This window comes from Anastrepha obliqua, chromosome 5 (assembly GCF_027943255.1).
Source record: "Anastrepha obliqua isolate idAnaObli1 chromosome 5, idAnaObli1_1.0, whole genome shotgun sequence".
Classification (NCBI taxonomy): domain Eukaryota; kingdom Metazoa; phylum Arthropoda; class Insecta; order Diptera; family Tephritidae; genus Anastrepha; species Anastrepha obliqua.
Genome location: NC_072896.1, coordinates 74,744,609 through 74,765,683, shown reverse-complemented (window position 1 = coordinate 74,765,683; position 21,075 = coordinate 74,744,609). Strand labels below are relative to the sequence as shown.

Genomic DNA, 21,075 nt, shown 5'->3' with positions numbered 1-21,075 from the left:
CGAAGACGAAGAGCGTCCTGGGCGACCATCAACCTCAACTGACGAAGCTCACGTCCAACAAATCAAAGATTTGGTGTTGAAAAACCGTCGATTAACGATTAGAGACCTTGCTGATGATGTTGGCATATCGAAAGGCTCAGTCAATACCATTTTGAAGGATGTTTTGGGCCTCAAGCGCGTCAAATCTCGACTGGTACCGAAAACATTGAATTTTTTGGACTCGTAATTCGTGATCATTTCATCAAAAACTCAACCCATATCGTTCCGCAACCACCGTATTCACCTGATCTGGCACCGTGCGACTTCTGGCTGTTCAGCAGGCTCAAAAGACCGCTCCGGGGACACCGTTTTAACACGATAGAGGAGATTCAAGCCGCAACGAAGACGGAACTGAAGGCCATCCCGGAAAGTGACTACAACCAGTGTTTCGAAAATTGGAAAAAACGTTGGCATAAGTGCATTGTGTCGGGAGGGGATTACTTTGAAGGGGATGAAATTGATTTGGAAGAATAAATAAAGAATTTTGAAAATAAATACAATGTCACCTTATTTTTTGGACACAGTAGTACAATATAAGAATGCAATAATTTTGAATATGAAATGTCAAGAATTTCTGTTACACACTAGACCTGTGATACGAGTGGTCATTTAAAAAAATATAGGGAGCGCAAAAAATTGTATCGGAAAAATCAAATTGAAGTGAATTGAAATCTATAGCAATTATATAAACTCATAGAAAATTACTGGAAAAACAGAAAACACTCGTAATATAAAAAAAGCTATATCAAATTCCTACAGATTATCATTCAAAAATTTAGAAAATTACAATTTTCCACTTTTATCCAGACTTCGAATATATCTATCAATATTTTTTGCATTTTGTTTTCTATAAAAAATACCTTACCTTGACATGCATGCTCATCTACCGTACAGCTTTCCTCTACTGAAACGAATGCCATGAGAACAGCACTCGTATAGGATTGAAAGTGACGGACATAAGAGCTGACGGGTTTTACTTCAGCCTGGAACACCCTAAAACACTACAGGGATCGGTTAGATCTGACCTATTTTATCGCGTGTTTTTTCGAATGGACCATGAAAAGCGTAGCCGCTGCGGACATATACCGGTTATCATATTAAAAAAATAAATTCCAAGAAATTATTGACCAGATTATAGTAAAAAAGTGTCATTCCAACAATATTTCTGTTTTGTATTATCATTTTCAGGTCTCAAGCACTTAAAAAAACACAAGGTGTTGTTCATTGTTCAGTTATTAATTGCATATAACTTTCGTGCACGTAAAATAGAACTCCAAGAATTTCATAAATATCTGTCACTTATATTTTCAAACACAAGGTGGCGCAAAATTACTTATCCAATTTTGTTTTTGAATCCCTTTTTTACTAAATATATAAAAAAAATTATTTATTTTACAGCTGTCTGGTTCACAAGTGTCATATATGACGCCACGTGCAAAAAATTGTAAATCTTTCGATAGAGCGATCAATTTTACGCCACCTTGTATACGCAAGTATAGACATATTTGATATTTCACACAGCTGCCGGAACCGTTTGGCGTATGCGAAAAAATAGTTTGCAAGAAAGTGCTAATAAAGTGACTAATGGTAGAAAATCAATAATATTTGCAAATGCACATATGTATTTATGTACACATCTGCACTATACAGGTTATTTCACAAAAAAAAAAAACATTATTTTTAATCAGTGGTTGCTTAGGCTACTTCCTAGTCCAAATCAGGTCGGCCTTAATTTCAGCAAGTCAAGAGATCTGTTCATGAAGCAAATAATTTGTACTAATTGTTACAAATTATCAAGTTTTGGTGTTCACTAATTCGAAAAAGTATCAAAGTAGGAGAAAGTGAGAGAGCAGAATGAAATTTTATATTGGGGGAGAGTTGCAAGTTATTACTGGATAAATTTTTACTTGTAAAAATTTGCAACTGAGAAAAACAGCTGATCGCAAAGTAAAAATAAACACGATTAAAAATTGCAAATTGAGGCAAAATACTAAATTTAGTTAAATCGTGGAGAATGTAAGTAAATATATTTTAGATAATATTTATAAGTTTATTTGAAGTCATATATTAAATAGCAATCGGCCAATGGTATTTACCTTCTACTCAAATATGAACGAGACGTTATCAATAAAACGGTCCGCGGATGACATATGGCAAAAATAAATTTTTTGTTTTTTGGTAGGACTGTTATAAGCTTACATGGCAAATTTCAGCGTGGTATGTCACATAGTTTGTTTTCTGTGCTACTGTAAACAAGTCAAGCTCGAGTGTGTTCTTCGAATTTAACGATGGAAATTCAAGTTGAACAAAGAATTTGTTTGAAATTTTGTTATTCCAATAAAACTTCGGCTTCAGATGCCTTAAAAATGTTGCAGACAACCTATGGGGACTCTGCTCTATCGCGTGCACGTGTTTTCCAGTGGTACAAATCGTTCAAAGAGGGCCGTACATCAACCCAAAAAACCACGCCGAAGTCCCTCAAAAATTAAGGTTATGCTGACTGTTTTTTTTTTCGATTACGAAGGTGTGGTGCACTCGGAGTTCCTTCTGCAAGGCCGATCGGTTAACACTGAATATTATTTAGACGTTTTAAAGCGTTTGCGCGAGAACATTCGTCTTAAAAGGAAGGAATTGTGGGACAACAAGTCATGGTTCTTGCATCACGATAATGCACCAGCTCACACATCACGTCTTGTTCGCGATTATTTGAACAAAAATAATGTTAATATCATTCCGCAAGCACCGTATTCGCCTGATATGGCTCCATGTGACTTTTTCCTGTTTCCCAAGCTCAAGTTGCCGCTCCGTGGAAAACATTTTGAGACAATTGAAGTCATAAAAGAGAATTCGAAGAACACACTCGAGCATGAGGGCAAATTTTCGAATATTCAGTTACTAGCAAGTTATTGGATAATTTTTACATGAACAGACCTAATATTTGAGTCGTTTAATTATTTTGTTTATTATTTGTATTTTTTTATGTGTTGAAGTGGTATAAATCTACTTTTGGAAAAAAATGAGTTAATGGAAGTTTTTGTGAGATACAGATGTCCTACTTTATATCTGTAATAAAATGAAACAAAATTTTATACCACTTTCAAACCAAAACGACTCATTTACCACCAGCTTAATAAAAACTTTATAAAATGATTTCAGTTAAGTACCCGCTTAGAGTGAACTCAGGAATTACGGGCAAGCAACTATTTGCTTCGTTACGCGTCTGTACTCTAGAATTAGTGCAGTTTAAGTCATCCTTTCGGACGAGATGCATTTTCATTGCAGCGGTCATGCTAATAAGAACCAAACTGCACTACCTGGGCCTCTGAAAACCTGCTCGTGCGTGTGGAGAGTTAATATAACTGCAAGATATTTTTTTTTTGGTAAGGATTTTGGGATGGCGGCATCAATTCTTTACTAAAATGTTGATAGCGATACCATTTCGGTTAACTGTGGGTACTACAAAACTATCACTAACGGGTTCTTATGGACTCCAATTCAGAGCACGCGCTTGGATGATTCTTGCTTTCAGCGAAATGATGCAGAGTTTTATCAAAAAATCAATATTTTGTGCACTAAGTTCAGTAATTGTGGAAAAGGTGGTGTGATTTGACCCGTCAGCTTGACCCCGTGTCCAAAACTATAATGTAATACATATGTATACGAGGGTCGTTTGAAAAGTCCGTGGGAAAATAAATAATACTTAATTGCTTGGGGAAAACCTTGGGGGGATCCCTTAGCGGTGTTCTACATAGAAATGATTCCATTTAAAGATCCAAGGATTTTGTTCAATTTTTTGAAAATATATCTGCTTGTAAACTTCAGTATAATAATAAGTAAACTGAAAAAAATTTTGAAAAAAACTAAATAATTTTGAGATTTAGTAAATGTTGAAAATTTGTTATGTAGCTTCTGGGTTCTTTTTAATAATTTCATATTCCTTTTTTTTATTTTTTCCTTTTTTTTTAGGTTGGAAAAAAAAAAATTTAAATAAAAAAAAAATTAAAAGCAGCTAAAAAAAAATTAAAAAATTTAAATAAAAGATATGCTTTATATACATATACCTATATATATAATTGGCGCGTACACCCCATTTAGGGTGTTTGGCCGAGCTCCTCCTCCTATTTGTGGTGTGCGGCTTGATGTTGTTCCATAAATGTTTTACAACATTTAAACATTTTTTTTAATCACTTAAAAAAAGTTAAACATTGAAAAAATACAATCTAAAACGGAAAAATTTTTGAAAAAAAATTGTTTAAACTAAAAAAAATGTTGTAAAACATTTAAAAAGATTTCTTTGAATTGTTTTCCTAAAATTTAATTCTTATCCAAACATTAATTCTTTTCCAAAAATTTTTGAAAAAAATTAAAAAAAAAATTTTTAACTCAAGAAAAAAAAATTTTTTTAAACATTTAAAAAGAATTTTTTTTAATTCTTTCCCAAAAATTTTCTTTTTTAAAACATTTAAACAGAATTTTTTTTTTAAACTTTCCCAAAAATTTTCTTTTTCAGATTGTACATATTTGAAATATTTAAAAAAATTTGTTTAATTCCTTTCCAAAAATTTTCTTTTTTATATTGTATTTTACTCCAAAAAATTAAAATAAAAATTTAAAAAAATGTTAAAAATAAGAATCTATGTATAAAATATAACTAAATAAATCTGAAAATTAAATTTTTTGTAAAGGTTTTAAGTTTACTTCTTATTATACTCAAGCCTACAAATAAACCAATTTTGGGGGAAAAATACGACAATGTCCGAAATACTTGGTTCCCTTGACATGGAATCACTCATGGCGGAGCTTGAGACCCGACGTAATTGAAGAATTTTCTTTTGTGCACATGATCACCCTAAGGTGTTTAAAAAGCCAATTTTTTTCAAAAAAAAAAGGTTACATATATTATGAAGCATCCTTCAGAAGACAAAAGAATTTCTGCTTGTTACAAAACAAAAGAAGAAAATGCGGCTCTTATCAACATTGGCTAGTGCACACTATGCAGTATGGTCACGTTTTTTTAGCCATATACAAAAATTAGGTGACAAAATCAATTTCAAAAAAAATATTTTTTTGGCCACTCCACTATGCAGACTTGCCAGAAGATGTAAGCAAATTTCTATAAAAGCAGTCGGCAAACGAGTTGACATGCGCTTTTACAAAATTTCTAATTGGTTGCTTAATTAAAATAATTGTATCTGAGCTGCTAGATCTACAATTTTTGTTTTTTTTTTTTTTTCAATTAACAAATTTGATCTTGAATGCTAATTTGACTCATGGCTTTGCCAGAAAACAAGAAAATAATTTGATTCATAAATTAATAGAATAGAATTTTAAGTGCAAATACATACCAACAAACATTATATTGCAAAAAGCAGCTTCTTCCATTAGTTATTATGAGCATTGCCCCATCTCTAGCAACACTTTTTATTTATTACATTTTCGCCCCACTCAACGTCATTTAGTTTTTTTTTGTTGGCTTTTAAAAATTTTAAAAGCGGGTTTTCTACAAGTACATATATGTACATATCGGTTCATACAAAGTAAGACCGTGAAGGTTGTGTAAGAATAACGATTGCTACGTGCCTGCCAACAAACACATGTACGTATGTACATATATATGCATATATGTATGTAGTTCCATTGAGTATTCATTGCACTGAATTATAATATACAATAACTAAAAACATCATGCAAACTTATAGCCACTTGGCCAGTCATGCTCCTACAAAGTCGTATACGCGTATGTATCTATGCATGTATAAAAACAGAGGCACGATTACATATCTACAACAAAAATGCTGAAATTGAAAAGAAAATTCTTTCGCGGTTAACGTCATGCCTTAATATTTTGCCATTGAATTTTTAATGGCGCGACACAAGCACGGACTACATATTATAAATATTTATATTTATATGTACATACATATGTACATGTGCGTGAATGTAATGATGTGAATTTATATCGTATAATGTGTTGGGTAGGTGTCAACGACATTATTATTCATATATTTGCAACAAAAAAAAAAAACACAATTCAGATAGATTAACGTATAGGCTTGCGAAATCATAGGCTGACGAAATTGAAATTAAATGTAGGGAATTTATTTATTTAAAGGGTAAGTCCACGCTGATTTTCATTTGCACGACAGTCGGTTTTATGATACCGGAACGACCCGGATTTATAACCGGCCAAGGACTGTCACTCCAGTAACACTCCACGTACATGTGTGGGGAATGTTTATGCTGCTGCTACAACAACAGAACAAACACCAAAGACAACAACACAAGCATCCATATAAGAACAACAACAACAACAACAACAATACAGGCATTCATATAACAACAGCCACTCTGATTTTCGTAAGATGTATTTTTTTCTAATACATAATTTTAGGAATATATTAACCCATTCGAGACCGACTGAACCCCGTGTATGCAATGATATTGCATTGCAATTATCAGTCAGCCTGGGAAAGACAGCCGTGAGGGCAAATAAAAATTAGCATAGAAATGTGAAAAAAATAATATTTGATGTTGGTTTCAATTTAACCCCTAAAATGAGTGACCCACAACCAGAACCATCAGGTTTAATAAAAATATTTAATAGTATTATTTCTTCAGCAACATTACAGCAGCACTCAGCGCCACAGCAGCAAATTCTCAGCAGAACGTCGAGTTTGGTGTGCCAGTACTTTTTTCTTTCCTCGACAAAATCAGTTGACATTTTTTCACCAATCTTTGAATTGTCGACTCATTCAACCAATTAATTCCACTCAAAAAATCGCGAATTTTGAGACATGTATGTAGGTCTTAAAGCATAATACTATGTACACGTTTCACGTGAAATGGCTCTCAAAATCCATCCAAATGACACTGCCGTGAAATAGGCATGAAATTTAATACTCGTATGTACTTCAAGACAAAGTAGTACTCAATTCACGCCGTGAAAATACCGCGCAACATGATGCCAGCAACATTTTTTGGCACCTGCATATGTATTTAAAATGGAAATGTCATTTAAAATTGAGCGAAAACTGACAGTTCGTTTGCGAGTGAAGGGGATGAATTCAGATACTCCGAAGAGATGGCATTTTCAAGCGAAACGTCGTACTAGACTTAAGGGGTTAGGTGGGTTTGAAAATTTCAAAAAATCGATTTTTTTGTCTTATTAAATAGTATAATATGTTTAAAATATTCTCCTAAAATTTCAAATTGATCTGAGTAAAATTCTACGAGATAGACCCTTCAGAAGTTCCGCCCATCAGGCCATGTCAGTGCAGCGTTTCGCAGGTATACGCGTTTATCTCAAAACTCGATTTTTTAAGTCGGTGGACACGATTTCTCGAAAAGTTATGAAGCGATTTTGTTCAAATTTTGCACACATCTTTGGAATAACATTATCAGGTTATTGAACGAAGGATATTTTTTTTTTTATTACAACTAATTTTTTCGAGCCAACACATGAAGAAAATTTGACCAAAAAATGTGTTTTTTTTGTTCAAAGTCTGTCAAAAATTCAAATTAAATTTTTTTTTTTCCTTCGTCCAGTAACGAGATTTATCCATTTACTAACGAAATATTTTTGGTTTTTTGATTTTAGATGAACCAATAATGAGTTATGCTGTCCACGGCAAGAGCATTTTTTTGTGAGACGTTAAGGAAGATGAGGTACCAACGGCTGAGTTTTCGGAATTTTTAAATAAAAATTTCACAAAATACTGTTTAAATATGTATCTTTGATATGCTGAATTGTTTAAATAAAATATATGATTGTATATATTAAAACAAAAATAGTAAAAATACCCTTTTTTGGAACCTCTGTAACCCACCTAACCCCTTAAAGATCGACCGTTCTCATAAAAAGTTTCAATAATCTTAATGATTTGTTCTATCGTGTAAAAATGTGCATCTGTCAACTTGAAAACTGTCAAGCATGAAATTAAAAAACAGGTGCCTTCTAGGTATTATTCACTACTGACTTCTAGGTGTCACATTTGAAAGGCACTTTATAATAGCCTGTGGAGCAGAAAGCATTTGTTGCCGAACGCTGTTCCATCATATTCTTTAGGTTAGGTTAGACTGGTTGATCCTGTAGATATCACATATACCAGAAAGTGATCCGTAGTGATACCAAGTCTTTGTATGGAGAGTTTATTTTATACTGTTTCTTTAATACACACTTTAGATTATTTTAGTAGGCTGCTAATTGTTTCGATCTGTCACAATTTCTAATGTTGAAAATGATGCAGAACCTAAGCAATTAATTGGAATTTTGCTAAGTGCATGATATATTTTGCACCGTTGCACAATATAAGCTCCAACTTTAAGCCAGTTGTGCAGTTTCTAAGGAAAATTTGTCACCCTATCGGAAGATTTATGATTTTTGCAAATGACGTCGAACGTCAATCATATTTGGCACTTGTGAACTGGATAGCTGCAGTATACAAACAGACAAACAGTGAAGTGCGTAAAGGTCAAAATAAAGATTTCCATAGCTCAAAATAATATTTATATTTAGTAAAAATGTTATTCGAAAACAAAATTGAATGATTAATTTTGCATCAACAACAATTCTCTTGCACTACGCATAGGTCGTTTCGAAATTTTATGAGATTTACTTGTATTAAACCCATCTTCCGCATGATGCAAATGGCAAATGGCGTGCCGACGCACACATCTTTCTGTGGCACTGCTGGCCTGCAAACTCAACCATCGGGAAGCCAACTGATCAGTGATTATTATTTTTTAATCCTTTAAAAATTGGGAGTTTATTGAACACCTAACAAAATATCATGGCGACGATTTTCCGCCAGAAGGTCAACTTTTTGCGACTCACCACACTCCAATTAAAGTGTAATATTTCATTGTAATAATAGTTACTGTTTTTTAAGTACTAATGGGCTTTATAATGCTCAAATGCATGTGTGCATGTACATACATATGGCTGTGTGAATATTCAGAGAGCCATTTCAAATTCAGTAGCACTAACTAAAGTTAAGTAGTTTTTTTTGTAATGTAATGTATTGCGGGTGAAAGATGTAATCCCTACTAAACACCCTCAAATCGATTATTTGTGCTATAACCGCTACTCGATGCCATAAACAACTGTCATTTACAATTATGCAAGTTTTATTAAACCAGCCATGGGGGTGCTATTTTTAACTACTGGAATGAATGATTAAAAATTCTAGGAACACTCGCAAACAGCAATAAAGCTGGTAATGGAAGCTTTTATTATATATTCATTTCACGAAAAAAACAACAGAAAAAAGTTCAAAGCTGATAAATATCAAACAGCTTTCGCACGTTAGGACCTTCCTCTTCCGCCAGCCGACAAACCAGTTGAGCGGCAATTTTACTTTTATTTATTTTCAATTTTTTTACTCACTTATTAATAGCTACGAGTATTTATTTACGCGCATATCTACAAAAGGGTGGGTTGATCGCCCTATAAATTATGTGTGATATCAAAGTATTCTACAGAAGGCGTTGAGTGAATATAGACGCCTTTACAGAGGTGAAAAATTTAATAAAAGAAATCTGCTTAGAACTTTGAAAGTAATATTATTACAATTTCGTAACTGTATTATTGTTTATTATTTGTAGTTGTTGATGTTGAAAATTCGAGTATTTGCAAAAAAACTTTTTTTGTAATTCAAACCCTTAATAAAAATTACAAGAATTGTAACTCTAACCTGCAATACTGCGTTTGCTTTAATTCCCATAAAAAATCGGCCCACCCTAATATACTTACAAACACTAGTGCTGGCCGCGGCTATCTAGTATTTATTTTCTTCTTTTAATTTTGTTGAATGCATATAAACGTGTATGTGTGTATGTATGTAATTTTATAATTGTACTTATTAATCATTATCAGCAATAACCTATATTATAAAGGCAAATAGCCACTTCATTTGGTCTAGGGAAAAAAATCAAGCACGAGAGGTATAAAAAGTAAGTAATATTAGTAAGGAAGTCAAAAAGTTATTTGCCACTCTCAAGAAAAAAATGGAAAAAGACAAAAAAAAAAACCAAACAAAAAAATAAAAATTTGCTTGACTAAATTTATGCTTGTATTTACCGCATAGCAGCGCGTATCGTTCGTTATTTCCATACAGGAGTTCTTCTTGCCTTTGGTTGTTTGCCTTTTTTGCATACAAATTTACGTAAGCATTTGCTTAGCGCTTTTTTTTAACTGGTTTTAATTCCTATGAATTTTAATGAAATTGAAAGTAAAAAAATCAAAAAGGCAAACAATCACAACAGCAAATTAAACGTACCAAAAAAATACATTTTTATATCTTTTACTTTTTATCTTCTTTAGAATGTTTCATGATTTTTTTTTGTTTTCTCGCGACTTTTCATCAAATATTGGTTAGCCATCAGACAACGTGCACCTGCATCTAATAAATGTATTTCTATTAATTAGACGCTTGCGGCAAACTAACTCGTTTGCTTTGGCGTCATTTGTTTTGGTTTTTGTTTGCCGCTACATAATTCATTATGAGTAAATTTTGCTTTAATTTTTTTTTTTTTTTTTGGCATTTAATCTTTTGATTCAAAATTCATCATAATTCTTTACATATTAGTGTATGTGTGATTTTATTTATTTTAATTTCATTTTTATATTTCGCTAATATGTTGGCGCTGATTGGTTAAATGTTAAATTTTGCTATCTTCTCTCATTTCATTTTCTTCTTTTTTGAACAGTCAATGATGGTTACCCTTGAAAACGTTTCCATTATATTGAATGCGCGTTTAAGGGATCAAAAATACTTTCGCTCTCGATATTATCAATATGGTCTCAGGATTATCCCTCGTGAGCCTCGCACTTTCTTAGTGGAGGGCAACAAATTCTAGTATTTTCACAAAAATTTCTACGCTATTTCCAAAAATAATACAGAGAATGTTTGCATATCTAAACCAACAAAAAAAAACACCAAATTAACTACATCAGTCATCCAACACTGATAAAGAGCACGAGGGCAACCCCTTTTATAACTGAAAGCGCAACTACAAAAATTAACCTTGAAAACTCATCGAGAATATGAGTCTGGATAAAAATGCAATGCATACAATTTAAAAAACATTCTCCTTACAAGATGCTCTACTATATAAAAAATATATTTATGCAAATGAATTTTCAGTTCAAGATTTTCCACCTAGCAGAGGAAGATTAAAAATATTAGTTTATTTCCATTTTATTCAGCCAGTACCAGTGGAAGAACTTAAATATATAAAATGCTTACTAGCATAAAATTAGTATGGTTCATTGCTGTGATGGCTGTGAGTAGACATACGACCGTAATGGTAAAAAATCTTTGGTGGCTGAGAATAGGCATACGATAGAAAACGGATTGCTTTTAAAATTTATAATTGATCTTGAGCGAGGTTCTCTATAAAATTTGTGTTTTCAACAAAGTTACTTTCAATTACTTGTATGTTGGTTATTTGGTTGATTTTGAAAATGGTCTAAATAACTTAAAGTTACTTTTAGAAAAATTTGGGTATGCAGTTTTAGAGATCATTGAATTTTGACTTGGTTCAAGTAGATCAAACATCACAATGTTTTTTGAGAAATTTCTTTTTTAACGCTGTTTCGTGCATTTTCTCCACAAACCCTCCCGAATTTGTTTTATATGGAAGAAAACACCCAACGCCGTTAGCAGAAAAAATTGTCAAACATCAACCACTTGAAACTTGCACTTTATTATACCAAACCATAAAATTTTTCTAAACATTCTAAGTAAAAATTTTGAAATTTTGATACAAATTCGCCAGATTTTTACAAATTTATTACAAAGTTCGAAACTTTGCTGTATATGGTTTTTGTTGTAGTATGAACTATATTTTTATAAAAAATAATTGAAATTAAGACAAATATTGGATATACACTTCCTTTTGACGCTCACAGTATATCTTAATTGAATCATTTGCTTCCCTAAACAAAATTAAAATGAAAAGATTCCTTAATACTAACTCTATCGTCTTCATCTGGCGAGTAAGAAAAAAGGAACGCAAATATTTGAACTGTAGCGCTGGACATCGTCATCATCGTTAGCTTAGTAGCTTTTGCGTGGAAAAATTGTAGCCGCACATCATTATTGGAGTACTGTCATAATAGCACATCGCCTGGAACCCGACAGAGAGAGATTTTGTGACCCTACAGTGGCGTCAAAGAAACTCGAAATATTTCTTTTTAGTTTCTGCAATTTGGATTGTATTACTTAAGGGGGTATTCTAGTCCAGAAATTTGAAAAAATCGAAATTTTTTTCAAAATTCCATAGTTTAAGTATACAAAAATACCTCCCTAAAAGGATTTTTCAAAATTCGAATTATTTTCGAAGTTACAACTATTTTAGTGACGCGACAGCTAGACTGGTTTGAGCGGACGGCGAACTTTAAGTGTGTTTTTCTCGAAACTACTTCTTTCGATACGGTCGGCACGATATCTCAAGTTCTAATCAACCGATTTGCTTGAAGTGTATCATAAATATTCTTTATATATAACTCTATCGGATGACGCTCGAAAAACAGGAAATTGAAATTTTTTAATATGTGTAAACAATTCGAGAAAGCTTAAAAATTAGGGAAAAATCGACCTCAATTTTTGAGTAGCCACCATTTTATGAAAAAAAAGTGTTCCCTTTTTTTCTGCCTCATACGGTAATGACATTCATATTAATTAAGAATTTGTCATTTTTTTTCAGATGACCACAAGGGTAAAAATCGTGACGACGAGGACACTGCCTTTTGTTTTCCCCTTCCACTTCAAGGACGCATAATTCCATGATTTTTTTTTAAATTCATTTTGTGTGCTCTTAATATATAAATAAGTAAATGATAAAAAAATGTATAGTAAAAATGTCAATAGCTTTTTTTTATTCACCGTCAAAAAATGCTCGAAGTTCGGGCCTCTAGACTAATATACTCATATACTAATGCCTGCCATAATTATGTATATGCCTCTATTTCGGCAAAGAATTGCCATTTGTAATTATACATATCTTTATACAAATAATTCCAAATAGTATTTCGGTAAATCTACAATTCCTGGGCAATGGCAACAGTGATTTTAAATTTGTTTCTGGTATGTAATGCTAGTGTTAGAAAGTGTAATTTAAAATTACTGCAAATTCTCGTTGACCGTTTCATTTTCTAACTGACCGTCTCTGCATTTCCTTCACTTCAAGCGGTCAAGCGTTCAAGCGTTGTATGCAGGAATATGTACAAGACTGGCAGCAAAAAAAGTATTTAAAATCAAGAGAAGCTTTCAACAGCTTGAAACTTCCAAATTTTGAGTAGAAAATTCGAAATTTTGTTGAAAATTTTACGAACATTTTTTCATGTTGTGTAAAGTTTGAAACTTGTTGCTTTTGCTGTAGCATGATTCAATAATAAAAGGTTTGCTCAGTAACCAGCTTTCTCATTCCCTCTTTACAAATTGGCTCCCTTAGCCACTGAGTTGCTAACTCTAGAAATTTTTAGCAAGAGTGGAAAAAATAGTTCGTTTTCAAAAGGGTGTGTAAGCACTTACTCTGTCCATAACCAAAACTGTATGGAAAACATTCTGATATACAGCTTAAATCCGGATATCATAGAGCATCTTTTTGGGGCAATGAACGTAAAAGCTGAACGTATTGATAATAATTAATCACAGCCTCCGGATAGCAGATGGTTTTTTATGAGGAGTTTTTTCATGGCAGAAATACACTCGGATGCCATTGCTTGTCGAGGAGCCACCGCTATACAAACAACATTTTCCATCATTTCTTGTTTCATGTCCGGAGTAGTTTGTCAAGTAGTTAGGAATGCAAGAATAATCCCGACTTGGGGGTCAAAACTACAAACTTACGTGGGTGTAGCATAGTAAAGCAAGGGGTGAGTATGCTCACAGTTTATTTTTAGTCAACTAAATTTATGATGAGTTCGCTTCTCCTCTGAAAGGCTTTCATTACGGTCATAATTCTTAGGTAATCAATAGCGTCATATTGGCAAAACTTCCCAGATTCGTGATCAGTTTTCAATTTAAAAATTAATTCTTAATTAATTAATGAAATATTCATCTGGGTTTAACTTAATAACCTCTTATTTTTTAAATCGTTCCTGACAATTCCCGTTTGTACCATTTATAATTTAAGTAAAAACAAAACATTTTTTTCTACCATTTTTACCAAAAAGGTATTTAATTTTTCCACTTTCTTCGCCCCTTCTTAAATACGACCTTTTGTAAGGGAGTGTCAGAATTCTAATGTCACAAGTGAGCAAACCTTTAATATTTGAATCATGTTGTTGTAGTAGAAACTATATTTTTATACAAAATTAAGGAAAAACATATACATGAAAAATATAGCGAATATAAAAAAAAAGAAAGTGAGTGAAAAGAAAGAAAGTAAAAAAGAGAGTTCGAAAACTGTTTTGACTCACTGTATATGTACATAAGTAGTTCAAGGACAAACCGCCGGCGAATCTACGAGCATGCAATATAATTCGATTGATAACGTTATCACACCAGAAGAATTTGTCAGCTAGGCGATGGAATTTTTGGATTCGTTGATTGTGCCAAAGCTGCCATCACATTCATATGTATGTATGTATGTACCTAGCATATACTGCCAATCGAAATTTAGGCACGCATAGTCAGTTAGTTGCATGTAATGGATTAAGACAAGAATATCGAAGCTATCATCGTCAAGGGTAAATCGAAAGTGGAAGTTGCGTTGACTCCAATAATTTTTAGGATCCCCATGAATTTGTCATTTCACGTCCAGCGTTTATAGTTCCGCGTCCGTCTAGCTTTTGTGTACACCAGTCCCTCGATTTGCACGATACTCAAATTACACAATTTCGCTTAAATCACAACATTTTTTTGGTCTTTTTGTGATGGTTTGCATTATGGTGCATGGTGACGAGGGATTTAGTGATTTGGATGCGGATCTTGTGGAATTAGTACCACAAAGGATTCCGAAGATGACTTAGATGGTCAGTTCGGATGGTGACAATAATGAAACTTCAAAATTTGTTGGAAAAGTAATTGCTGAAGGGCTTCGACTAAGTAAAGAACTGCAAACTTATTTTTTGAACAGAATGGTATATAAATAATTCAGAAAAAAAGCAAATTTTTCTGGTAGCAGCCGGTAGTGGCTTAATACACTGATTTCAATAAATATCTTTATTACTCATGGAATGTGTGAATGTATGGGCCCATATGCCAATATATGTACAAGTATTTATGTAGATATGTAACCAAGTACGCGCACTTGAGTGGCATTGCCCATGAACTTGATTTTCAGCGGACACTTGCCATAAACGTTTACAAACATTTAACCACAACCCCATTTCTGTATAAAACTGTCTAGGTGCTGTGCTGAGCCGTACTGAGCTGAGCTGAGCCGAGTGCTGGCGACAAGTGTCGCGTGCTCTCCGATAATTTTGCATGTGGTTTGGGGAGCTTTTAGCAATATACACATATATATGTACATATGTATTTTTATACATACACACATACCCACATATGCATAAGATTGTATAAGAAGATAGGCGTGGATGCCTGTCGAAACGCAAACTGCTGGAATTTGGGCGATGACATTAACTTGAAAGTTGACCGAAAAAAAATTCTCACTAAAAAATAACAAATTGTACTTATTTTTCAATATATTTTTCTTTTTCGTCTCTTTCCGGTTGTTGTTTTTTGCCTTTTTTGCTTTTCGAATTGTTTGCATTTTTGCTTGGGCTTTTTTGTTTGTCTAATTAAGTTTCATAAACCCTGTTTATCGCATTCGCACTCAAGCTTCTATTTGCCGGCTTACGTCACGCTTTAAATATAAATTTGATTAGCAACGAATTCCATTTGCGCCACGAAAGCGAATTCAACTAAGTCCCACAATAAGTTTAGCTCGTTGAGTTGTAAGTTTTTGTCGTTTGCTATTTGTTCATTTCATTTTTTTGCATTTGTAGCGAAACACAAATTGACTAGTTACCTAGTAAAACCTTCTTTGTAATGTTGTTTACCTCAGTCATTTACAATTTCTATGCATGTAGGTAATTATACAAAAAAATAATACTGTGAAAATGTGCTTTTTTGTTTTGCAATCACGGATTTTCTACTCAATATGTCAAAGCAGATTTTCAGCTATAATAAAAAAATGAGAAATGTGCTAATGAATATACTGATAAGTGGATTTATTACAATTTTTTCGAATTGGCACTGGAAATATTTCAAATCTGTTGGATGTTTGAATTAGAAAAACTAATTTGAATATAGCATTTTTAGTAATATGAAATTCCTCGGATGTGCAATGCATGAAAATTGTTAAAATCCACCATCACAACAGTGAAAGTTTAGTGTAAAATCCGTAAGCTCGATATTTTTTTTTTCCTATGTAAGAAAACATCTGTCAACAAAAAATGTCAAAAGCCAATGCGATTTTTAAGCCACTTGTTGCATTTTATATATTAAAGTATATATATATCGGCCGCCGAATGGGTTGAAAATGCACAGGTTCGAAACTACGTGCATGAAACATCAAATGATAGAATAAGTTTCTTCTACTAGCGGTCGCCCCTAGGCAGGCAATTGCAAACCTCCAAGTATATTTGCGCCATAAAAAAGCGCCTCGTAATAAATAGTTTGCGTTTCGAAGGCGACATACAACTACAGATCCCTCCACTTTATGCAATAACTTCAAGAACAAGCATACCACAGATAGGAGGAGGAGTTCGGCCAAACACTTAAAAACCGGTGTAAGCGCCTGAAACGTATGTATATATTATATATTTATGACAAAATTTAATAAGCTATAAAACTGTGTACACGGATTTTATCCAAAGATTTGAAATTTGCCGAATTTGTATAAATTTTATACAAATTTTTAACTTAAATGGTTTTTCTGGTACTATGAATTATATTTTTTACAAAAAAATAATTTCAATTAAAAACTAAATAGTCAAAACTTGTCAATACCATAGGTATTGTTTTGACGCTCACAGTTTATTTTGAAATATGCGAGTGGTTTATTTATTTTTCAAACATTTCATTTCTCATGTTGGCTCGTTCAAAAGTATTTTTATAGATGCTTATATTTTAGTAGAAAACACAAAAAAACTCAATTTATTTTATTATTATATTTTTTATTTGTTATATTTTTATTATTTTACATTTTATTTTATTTTTTTATTTTCTTAGAATTTGTTTATTATTATTATATTTAAATATTATATTTTTATTATAACATTTAATTAACTTTTTTTTTAATTTTTTGTGCCATTTTTGTTTTATTTATTTAATGCATCGTTCAAAATCAATCAATCAAATTTTAATTTTGTAAAAACTGACCTAAACAATGTACCCTCATACGAATAGCTTGCTTTACAAAAAAGGTTTCATTTAACCTTTCCCCGCCTTTTTCTACGTATGTTGTCGTTTTATTTTAATTGTTTTATATTTTTATCGTTACAATTACTGTTAATTTAAAAAAATAGCAAATATTCCATTATAGTGTACTCTTTGTTAAGCAAGTGAGAGAAAACTGCTACGTTATGGGAGGGATAACGTGCAAGGGGGAAAAACTGTAAAAATTCTTAAGGATTTGTAGTATGTACGGAAATAACTGTCCGTTTATGGGAGCTGTCCATCAAAAACGGAAGTAAAAATATTTATTCGGGCAGGTTATGTAATTCCCACAGACTGAATTTCAATTCAACTGCCAGAAAATTTCAATGAAATTATTTGACTATAATCACTCATATTTTACTGATTTACAGTTGAGGATACAAAACAAATGAAAGAACGTTACCGAAGAGGTTAATATAAGTTTAATATATGCAAATCTGTGGACTTTTGGCATACGAGTAACAATTTACAGTGCGACATTTTGTAATTTTTTTATTGTATATACGTTTTTATTTTTTATTGCATTTTTTATTTTTTTATTTATATTATTATTTTTTATATATATTATATATTTATATATATATTTTTATTCTTTTATTATTTTTTTTATATATTTTTTTTATAATAAATATAGTTTTAAAATATAGTTTATACTACAACAAAAAACAAATAACGCAGAGTTTCACACTTTGTAAAAAATTTGAAAAGATTCAACAAACTTTCATCAAAATTTTAAAATTTCTAGTTAGCATTTTCATAAAAATTTTGGGTATGTAGTTTTATAGATCAGTCTATTTTGGCATAATTTGTGCCAGTTTAAAGTCGGTCAAGATTCGCGTCGATTTTTCATCATTTTTTTTCGCTGAGGCTGTTGTGCATTTTTTTCCATAGAAAGAATGATTGAATTTTTTTTATATGAAATAAAATGCGCGAGACCAGCAACAAAAAAAAGTTATTAAAAATCTAATTTCCATAGATTTACTTTAGATGCCACTTTAAACTTAGAGAATATCATACCAAAATTAGAAGGGCTATAAAACGGCATACCCAGAATTATTTATTCTAAAAACTCGGACTAAAAGGTTTGAAATATATATTTGAAGACAACCAACTTCCGCCGAGCGTGGCATACTGTTTTCCAACTTATATTCGAAAGGAGTACATAATTTCTGCTTTCCATTCGCGTATAACTAAGCCTGTTCAAAATTACGTTGATACTTTTGTAGGGAAACTTTTATGGCGTACCGGCGTGAGATTATCTCATGGTATATCACGAAAAATAAATTGAGTTGGAGAACAATTCAGCTCAAAAGCCCATAGCGTTCAAATAGTCGAAACGTTTAATGAATTTTAATAAAAAAAAAATGAAATCAAATTATTACCGAGTTTAAAGGTGGTAGAGTTATTATCACGCACACTTGCAGCTTATCAACTGTCTTTTATTACTTAGATTCGTATGATATTTCGTTTATTTATTTATTATAAGAAGAACCAAATGCTTACAGTTATTATCCTACTTTTCGTTCCCACGACAGTCAGTTCTACGTTACAGGAACGACACACCGATTTATATCCGCCCAAAGACCGTCACTCTGGCAGCATGCCCCGTACATGTATGGGAATGTTTGTGCTAATTCAACAATAACAACATTATCCTACTTTAGGACTTTCAACTGAAAAGGGCATTTTAAGCATTAGTTTGCTAGAGACCTAGAAATTACATTAAGCTGATTACAGCGTAAACTTTTTTCCCATAAAAGTTAAGTACGAAAATTTTATTACCGGAACTACTTGCATTTATTTCTAACCAAGAACTGTCACTTCAGCAGCATTTCCTAAACATTTATGAGGATTGTTTTTGCTGTATTAACAACAACCACGAAAAAATTAAGCCTCATGATAACTCCTTTTATTTTCAATTAATAATTTTATAGAACCTTACCAATGTGCGGCGATGTGAATTGTGCACCAAGAGTATTCGAGCTAAATTCTTTATTGCCTTTTTTGTGGTTTTTGAAACAAAAGCCGTATGCCAAAAAACTAGAAACAATTTTTGAACTGAAAGACGCTGAATTTCGAATGCATCGAAAATTTCATCAAAAGGGAGAAGGAGTGTTCTATATATAGATTTCCATGCCTACATTAATTTCAACAGTTAAAGTATTATAACTTTTCAAATTTACACTAGGCTATTTTAAAGCTTAATTGATTATTTTTTTATTGTTGATTTATTATTTTTTCATTTATTACTCTTTTATTTTATTATATTTATATATATGTTATTATTCATTTTTTATATAGTTTCTTATTAATTTTTTTATTATTTTTTATTTATTATTTATAACTTCTTTTTTTCTTCCTTAAATTTGTATTCTTTTATTTTATTGGTTTTATTTATTGTCTATTTTATATTTTTACTTTATTTATTGATTCTTTTTATTTTATTATTTTTTTATATTTTTTTATTTATTACTTTTTTTATATTTTTCTATTTATTACTTTTTTTATTATTTCTTTATTTGTTATTTATTTTAAAACTCATTTATTAATTAAATTTTGATTCTTTTATTTATTTTAGTTCTATTTATTGATTATTTTATATATTTTTAATTTTTTTTTTATTTTATTATTATTATTTATTTATGTGTTAGCAATTTTTTTTTAAAGTATTTGGTTTTTATTTATTAATTATTTTTATATATTTATTTATTCATTACTCCTGTTTTTATATATTTTTATTTATTTTATTATTTTTTTTTTATTATTTTTTTCAAAATGCTTTTCATTTATTAAATTTTTATTCTTTTATTTTATTAGTTCTATTTACTGTTTATTATATTTTTATTTTTTTTTTTTTGTAATATATTATTATTTTTTTATTTATTAGTAATTTTTAATAAGTATTTATTTTTTTATTTATTACTTATTTTTATATACTTTTCTATTTATTACTTTTTTTAATATTTTTTATCTTATATACTATAACAAAATTAATTTTTTATTTATTTTTTTATTTTATTTTATTTCAATTTATTGTTTACTTTTCATTTAATTTTTTGTTTATTATTCCTTTATTTTATAATATTATATATTTTATTATTTTTTAACATTTATTTTTATTATTATATCTATTTTTAAATGCTTTTTAAATTTATTAAATTTTTGTTCTTTTATTTTATTGGTTTAGTTTATTATTTATTTTATATTTTTTTACTTCTTAGTTATTTGCTTATTTATTACTTATTTTTTTATATTTTTTATTTATTTTTTATTTTATTTTTTATTTATTCTTATATTTTTACAGACTATTTTCGTTATTTATTATTATTATAATTTTTTTTTATTTTTTTATGGGTTTTATTTATTTAGACGTTGTTGATGGGACACCCCTATTACTGAGTCTCTGTTATTAGCATTTAGCTTAGAACTAATTTTAGTAAATTCAAAGTAGAGTACTTCATATTTACTTTCGTAATAAGTATTGCTATTTTTTCACAAAAAAATATTTACGATACTTAAATAGAAACATTTAAAATGTTTTCCATTTACATATACATACATATATACACAGTGTACATACATCCTAATGTGCGTTCATATGTATGCAGTATGCTTTGTTGTTGAAAATATCCCACACTGCAATACT

At 30.9% G+C, this 21,075-nt stretch overlaps 1 protein-coding gene across 9 annotated transcripts in view; it reads right to left on the bottom strand.

Annotated features, from left to right (window-relative positions):
* LOC129247419 (muscle-specific protein 300 kDa) overlaps positions 1 to 21,075 on the bottom strand; it is a 290,571-nt gene that overhangs the window by 111,855 nt on the left and 157,641 nt on the right. The gene's annotated exons all lie outside the window — the stretch shown is intronic.